The following is an 8,622-nucleotide window of genomic DNA, read 5'->3' as shown; positions in this document are numbered from 1 at the left end:
CGGCCCATAAAAACTAAGCATCGCTCGGTGAAATGGTTTTTGGTCGGCCCTAGTGTTCAATGACCGAAATGAGAAAGTTAGGCATACCTTAAAATTTAAGCCAACTAGTGCGGTAGTTATGTTGCTCAATAACTTAATTTATGTACATCAATTAGAAATTTAAAGTATGTTGTGTGAATCATCTTCAATCTATGAGATATTACAATTCTTTTGTATTTGTACATTGCAAACAAAAAATCAAATGAATATACAATGATTTGCAATATTTTTTATCTATTATACATGTATTCTTATAATATAATATATTAAAATTAAATATTTTTCCGGTTTACAACACTTTAGCTAAGTATATGTAGTTAAGGGCTTATATATCTATGAACATTGATGAAACAAAATCAAAAAGATATTTTTAAAAGTCATATTAAAACAATTTTAATTTTTGTATCATCTTTTTGTTTAAAATTTTTTTTTAAATTGTTCTCGTTCGCTTGAATGCAAGACAAAATGAGATACTAAAGACCAAGGAATACAAAATTAAAGGGCTGACCACTAATGTTTGTGTTAAATGCATATAATTTCAACCTTTATTATCAATTTAAATTTAAACTCTAGGGAAATTTAATTGAACAGTATCCTGGTTTTATTGATTAAAGTCAACTTTCAGACCATTAGCAGTACTAAACCAACTTGAATTTATGAATGGAAATTCGTTAGTGAAGAGGTTTGCCCCACCATGCGGCTGGTCCTCTGGAAATCCAGCGGCGGAGATGATCCTAGGGGATGAAATGGGAGGTTGGATCAGGGTGGTGAATGCGTCGAGTGGCGTCGCTTTTGGCTCTGCCAAAAAGGAAACGATATCAAGTGCTTCAATCAAGTCAAACTTGCAATATAAATTCAAACATTTTCAATTCAATGCGTTTTTGTGGTTGTTGCCACTCAGGCGCTGGCATTACCATGAATATTCCTCTGCATTTGCTCACACTGCCGAATCCTCGTCATCGTCATCGTCGTCGTCCTCGTCCTCGATATCCTTTCTGTGGGTCCAGCGTTTCCATCAAAATGTAGCTCCGTCTGGCTGTTGCTATTATTTTTGCTTTTGTAGCAACATTTACCTGGGAAAGCAAATTGCAATCCGAAGCCAAATGCCGCGGTCAATGCAATAAATTGGATTGCATTTGGTTTGCTTCTGAGGTTACTGAGCAGGTAACTTTATTATTACTATTATTTGATTCTTAACTGCTGACATTACAATGTATTTAATTTAATTATATTTGGCCAATTTGGAGAGGTTAACCTAAGGCTGCCATTTTGGCTGGTTTCGGATGGAAAACATTAATCCTGAAGTTTGATGGTAAAATACACATTAAATTAATTTCCTGAATTTAATATACATTATTATTATTTATTAAATGCATTCATTAATGGTTTTAGCTTAGAATCAGTTTCATACCTTTATAGAATCTATTTGTTGTTCTTTTATTTCATCAGACCATTAGTTCCACTTGAAATAATTAGCACTGATGTTATCACATAATCGAGAAATTATGAGATACAAAACCAAAATCGTTTAAGCCAACTTCCTATGAACTTCCTTCCAAACAACCCACCCACAAAGTCTTTAATTTTCTTCCCTCCTTTACAAACTCATCCACATTTCGGCTGCCACAACTTGAGTTAATTTAATAAATCTTGAACAACTGAATAAGCTTTAAATTAATGACCCTGTAAAGTTCATATAAATTATTGCTGTTATCTCGAACATTCACCCCAAAAGAGCACCACCCACCCACACAACCACTCATTCAGGAATCCACGCCCCACTGCCAGCTGACACGTGGTGGCACAATATGCCGGGCATACGAGATTGCCCCACAGTTTTCCGCTTTTCCCCCTCACTTTCTCCAAGCACAGTTTTTCCAAATGATTTCTCATTTCCAATGCCGACAGCCGCAGCGGCTGGAGCAACACACTTTTATTCCTTCCGAAATCAAATTTGTATCAATTACAATTGCATTAACATATAATTTGTGAACGCCTCGGATTTCGCAGCAGCTGGTTGGAGCCCAGAAATGAACATTTAAATGGCAAGAAGCGGGGGTGGCTCAAATATCAGCATACTTATTGCGAAAAATCGAAGAAAATTTCCTTGGCACTCTAACAAATTGAAAACCATGCTTATTATATATATTTAATAAGAGCTACTAAAAAAATCGTCATAAGCAAAAGAAGAATTAAATATAGTTAGTCTATATATAGACTTTATATTACATTCAATTACATTTATAATCAAATTAATAATCAATTGACTGCTTTCTATATTCGATTAGACACCAATTAATTTAAGCCACTTCTTGGTCCAATTAAGTTTTCGAGACTTTCGAGAGTTTATGAACACCGTTGATAAATCGAAAACGCTCGAATAAACAGCATTGCATATGGCAAATTCAATTAATAAACATTCTCAGCTCATAAAGCTGAAATTTGTTACTTCATAATTCCCAATTAAATTAAGCCCACACAAAATGATGCTAGCTACCTTGTGAGCCAATTAAATTCCATATGCATTTTCGATGAGCGAACACCAACAGCAAGTTTTGCCACCTCGAATCCAATGGCTGTCCAATGGCAAATTAGGGAATCAGAGCCTCAAGGGACGACTACGATATAAGTTCGCACCAGCTGCGGTATAGTATAAAATCAACAAAAGGCGGCTCGAAGTGTTGGCCTGTGTTCGTAGCCCAAGTGGATTACAGAGCCAACAATGGCTCCTTTTCCATACTCCTGGGCCAAGGAGTGAATTTTGCTTCGGTCTCGCCTCGGCGACCCAATTTCCATATGCGGCAGATGGCGGTTTTTGGCTTAACTAGCCAAAACTTGGCTCAAAGTTTGCGTGCCAAGTCAAACAAATCGAGCCGGAGGTGCAGATTCTACACAGTGGGAAAGTGTTGGGGGACTCCTTTCTTGCTCACATGGAGTCCTCTTCGGGGGCTTCAGGCTCAAATTCAAATCCAGAGTCGGATTCCCAATGCGGTTGCAGGCAAAACCAAGGCAAGACCAAGGCAAAAGTTGGCGACCGCAAGCCGAATGTTCGGAATGCCAGCAGCTAATATTATTGAATAAAATTGAATTTCGCCAGCGCATTGTGGGTTTTACAAAATTATTAAAACATGACTCCGGGATTTCTAGTTGGGCTTTCTCCGTTCTTTGCGGCAACAATTTCATTTTGCGGCTTGGCGAGCTTTTTGTTGCGGCACGCCACACGGATAATTCAATTAAGTTCTGAAGTAGGACTTACTACAAAGCGGAAGACAGCAAATTGCAATACTTTTGCAATTATGCGGAAAAATTTGGTGCAGCATCTGATTGCCAGGGTCGGTTTACAGCTAGTTTTAAATGAGAAATCACAGTCGGATTCTGATGTTTAAATTCCGGTTGCTGAAATTAATATTGGGTGCTAACGATTATGTTTAAGTAACCATTATTTGACAATTTGGTTTAGTATAACATCATTTAATTTTATAAAATATGCTAGTTGAAACTTAATTTAAAGCTGATGGTATTGAATGGTTCACTAATAGAATTTAAATTTCTGTTAAGAAATAAAAAATAAGATTTAAATTTTATAAAATTTAATTGCTTGTTTAATAATGTTATTAAAAAGCTTTAATAAGACCCTAATTGTATAAAAAGGTATGTATGGGAATGTTTATAGATCTTAAGATATAACTTTTGCTTTTTTAGGAAATACTCCTAAATATATGTATTTAAGAATACAACAAATTGATTCTCCGCAGTTAATTAACCCGTTTCGTTAACTTTTTAAGTTATAATATAGCCAATCAAATAATTGTATTCAATTTACAATTTGACGGAGTATAGCATGAATTGGATTTATAAATATTTGTTTGCAAATCTTTTTTTGTTTGCCACATTATCCTGCGGAGCAAGACGTTAGTTGAGAAAATAAATTCATATTTTCATATAAATTCATAGTTCCATACTTAGTGTGGGAATGTGGCGTAAATGGATTTTGCAGGCCAAACAGTACTAATTGTGGTATGTTTTTTGAATCGATATTATGTGCTGAGCCACTTCAATGTTGCTATCTTATGATGGGTTAAGCTATAAACTCTAAACAATCTTAAGAAAACACCTAATTTGAATTAAATAAGGAAATTTTTATATTTAATATTAAGCGGTAACTAGTATACAACTATAATATTTCAACCAAAGTATTTAGTAATTTTTAAGTTACCTATTATAAACGCTTTTAAATAAAATATATTGTTTAAGTTTCTAGATCTAAGGCGTACAACATTTTATTATATTGAGATGTAACTGAATCTTATAAAAAACCAACGATTGCAAAGTCTGAGTTAATTGTTGTTTAATTATTTAAGATAAGTTTTAAAAGCATTTCGATCTGATTTGTCTGAAGAGAAACTATACTAACCACAGTATTCTCATTTCTCGTACTTTTAAATTTTCTTACAGCCAGCTGCTCAATTGAATTTTCATTGGCAAGTGAACAACAACGCAGCTCAGTTTCCACTTTTCCATTTCCATTTACATTTCTCATCGGGCTCCATTCCGCTACGTTCTGGTCGACCGTCAGCCTCAAAGTAAATATCCAACTGTAAATCCACAAATCAAATGCAATCAATTCAAATTTCACACTTCAATATTCATTAGAAATTTATTTTGCATTTTACAACTGCAATGTGGATGGATTCGCCGGAGGCAATCGCCTGGCAAAACCAAAGACCCAGTGCCTGGGCATCTCAGTTCGATTGGAGTGCGAGACCGAACATAAAAAATAGCTTCGAATTTTCAGGAAAATTAGCTGCCAATTGTTTTCGGCGCCCAGCATCGATATTCAGCTGATAAATTGAGAACGGACGGAAGGGAAATTGTGCTAAGCCAAGCAGGAAATTTGAAATTTGGTTCGCTTCTGGTTGAACCTACAGACTGCAGTTGCTAAACTTTAAGTGGAATACTTTAATTTGACCCACTAACTTATGCATAGTTTATAAAAATTAAAACGGACAGACATGGCCCACATGGCGTATGCGCATTACAAAACTGCGGGCAGCTGGAAAATGTCAGGAAAAAGGTGAATCCCAAACTCATACACATATTGTAATATATATGAATGCATATGTTTTTGTCTGCCCTAGTGCAGTGCATATAACTTAATTATGCAGAAATGTAAACGGGGTACGAGGTTGCAGTGCTGCCAAGTTTCTCCATGCGCCGCTTGAAGTCCTTCCATAAGCTCAAAGTTCGTAATAGGATTTAGCTGGTACAGCTTGTTGCAGCACTTTTGGTTGCTATTGTTGCCACTGCTACCGATGGTTGTGGCCTGCTAAAGAAGATGATGATGATGATGCACGGCAGTCCTAGTCGCTCCTCCTCCTCTGCATTTCTGTGTCAAACACGGCTCGGTGGTATTTAATTTAAATTTAAACTTTGCTGCTCAGCTCAAACCGCTTAATAAATGCCGCTCAATTTTAAAATTAAGAAAAATATAAAACACGAAGTAGTATTAAACATGTATTTTTTTAAAATTTATTTAATGTGTTTCTGAAGCTAGCATTCTTTCTTTCATTTGGCGTTTCCACCCCACTGTGCATTCGCAGAGTCAAATATGGTCACTTTCCTAGCTTTCACTGTGCCTGGAGGAGGCCACCTGACCCGTGGCGCTGCCCTCGCTGGCAAATAAATTATGCACAGAGGAAAAAGAAGGGGCCTTGGAGGAGCAGATGACTCCAACTGCTAAACGGAAAAGGGTACGGCGCTTTAGGGGCTGCAGAGAGATGGAAATGGAGTGTGGTGCATCTTATAATTCTTTTATAAAAATAACAGCAGCCTAAATGTCTTGCATGTGATAATGGAAATTTATGAGGCACTGGCACGGCAGCAGGACTTTTCTGTCGGCAGTACGTTACAGGGCATGGAGGGTCATGCATTTTTAAGGAGCACTCTATGGCAACCACAGAAACCTCAACCATCAACTTTGGCAACCTGCACGCTGCTCATCAGCATCATTTCTGCCGCTGACTGCGTAACGTATTGATAAACATTAAAAGCCAATCAGCGTAATGGGTTGTGAAGTGAAGTGGGTTTCTCGCCGCCACTCCTTCTACGTACTTCACTTTCAACAGCTCATAAAATTGCAATTGACTTTGAGCTGGCTCTTCAGTTTGCCCAGAGTATATTATACATATATTCCCACCACCGCACCGACTCCTTGCCCTTCGCAAAATGTCGCAGTCACATATGTGCTTAATTAAGTGAATAAATTGATATTTGGTGCGAGTTTATGACTGCATTGCAGTTGTTTCCCGATTACGTTGAGTGTGCTGCAAATGATGTACTTATCCACACTCACTTGCACATTAATGCCCACTCGTAGAACTGCTTGAGGGTGTGAAATTGGCAATGCCATTAAAAATTGTTTTATAAGAAAATTGACAGTCTGTGCTTCAGATATTAAACAAAAATCGTTTAAGCTGCAATAATCGTTAAATGAAAACAATTAATATTAAATTTAAAGTCATTACATTAGGTGATTTTGAAACTGTTCAGTAAAATAGTTTATTTGCCTTTAAGGTAAAAAAACCTATGTTATTTTATATAAAAAGGAAAATGTAAATTTTTTTATTGTCAATATGGCTTTGAACATTTAAAACAACAAACATAATACTACATTTGAAGACATAACATCAGGTTAATTTAACAATGTGTAGTTAAATGTTTTATTTGCCTTTAGGGTCTACAAAAAACTTATTTTCTTTAAGATCACATGAAAAATTAAAATTTTTTTTGTTTATCAATGTATAAATTTTGTAATTTTGTTTTCTTTAAGATTAGATACGAATTAAAATCACATGTGGCCAATTTTCACAATGCACTGCAAAATGAGATGAAAAAAGACTATAAATAATCCAGTGATTCAATTACTTTCCTAAATATTTCTTCTTTAGTTTAAAATATTTGTTCAGTGTCTTCGCTAACCACGAACTATAGGTCATAATTCGTTTGAAAAACAAACAACGCTCGCTAAAAACTTTTGCCACCCGGGCCACAATAACCAGCTAAATAACAACCCCTTGGATGGCCAAAACAACAGCCAGCTGTTTAGCATACCACGTAGCCTGAGAGGGAAACTTAATTAATTTTCCCCGCCTGGTCATCCTGCGAGCAGTTGTCTCATGGCCAGGACAAGCCATAAACTCGAAAGTTACGAGTATTTTCAGCAGCTGCACTACTTCATTATGTGACTGATGATGTACAGCGGAGTTCTGGGGAAGTTATCAGGTTTTTTTCACCCCCTTTTTGATGTCTTTATCTCAGCGCGCGAAGGAGTGGACGGAAGCTGAACCGCCTGAAGCATCCAGCTTGTCTTTATGGCCGCCAAGAAGCGACGTTCGTGGAAAAGTTTGCAGAATGGCGGGGAGAAGCTGGAAAAAAATTGGCATATAAAAAGTTTTTTAATGAATGGAATTAGTGTTTGAGCTGCAGCGACTTTGCTAAATCGTCCGAGCATCGTCTCGGAAGTCCACTCACAGCTCCACTGCCTCAACTTTTGGCATGCCATCAGCATCGGCGGTAGCTGGTCGTCTGCTTACAGGGCTAACAAAATTAGCGCTTATTAGTGCCAGTTGGTCAAACTTCTCTGTGATTCTTTTTTTGACTATTTTCCACTCTTTGCGTCGTCTTGCTTCCTGTCATAATTTCCCCAGAGTGCGACAAGCAAGAACCATTCTCTAATTGTTTCAAATGAACTTTTACCGACTCGGATGTGCCGCAAAATGATTACAGTGTCGTAGGAAACTTGAAGTATAAAATATAAGTGTGATGGTATTAAGAAAATAATTAACATTTGGCTTTAAATATTATGAGAAATGGGTTTGGCATTTAAATAAGTAGATTATTCTCTAAAGCTGATTTAGTATCAAAATAGTAAAATAAAGCTAGACAGACTATATATATATATATATCTACTTAAAAGCATCTTTCGATTTTTATGCCACTACCATTTTTATTCTTAGCAGTGTTGATGTTACTTTCTCTGTACTATTATTAGGAATGTCAGTGCCAATATTGTTCAAAATAAACCGTAAATATTTTTGTTGAATTTGTAAGCTGCATGTCAGTTCAAATTCATTTTGCTTTGCAACTCAAAATTGTCAAAGGTGGCTATTCTAAAAGAATGTGTGTCTGTGTGTGCACTCGAGAGGACACGACTTGCATTATAATCCAATAGGTCGCCGTAGCTGCCCAGAGGCGACCACAACCGAATAATGGGAGAGGACTAAAAAGAAAGCCAGCCAAAAAGCCGCAAAAGATATCAATGAACAATCGATGCTGCAGACTAACCACAGGACTACTGCCGCACCTCAGATGCGGCAAAAAAGGCAACTATCGACGATGGATAGGGATTCACATGCACGTCCTGCAGATACAGATACAGTTTCGTCCTTCGGAGGACAAGTCGTCGCAGTGAATTTGTAAAATACGTGACAAACATTTCCAATTCGGCGGCTATCTTTACGGTTTCTCCCCCAATCCATGTCGCCATCATCATCATCTTTCCCCAATACACCCCCCTCAGTTGCT

This window comes from Drosophila elegans, unplaced genomic scaffold, assembly GCF_018152505.1.
Source record: "Drosophila elegans isolate 14027-0461.03 unplaced genomic scaffold, ASM1815250v1 contig_814, whole genome shotgun sequence".
Classification (NCBI taxonomy): Eukaryota; Metazoa; Arthropoda; class Insecta; order Diptera; family Drosophilidae; genus Drosophila; species Drosophila elegans.
Note: the sequence above shows the minus strand (reverse complement) of the source record.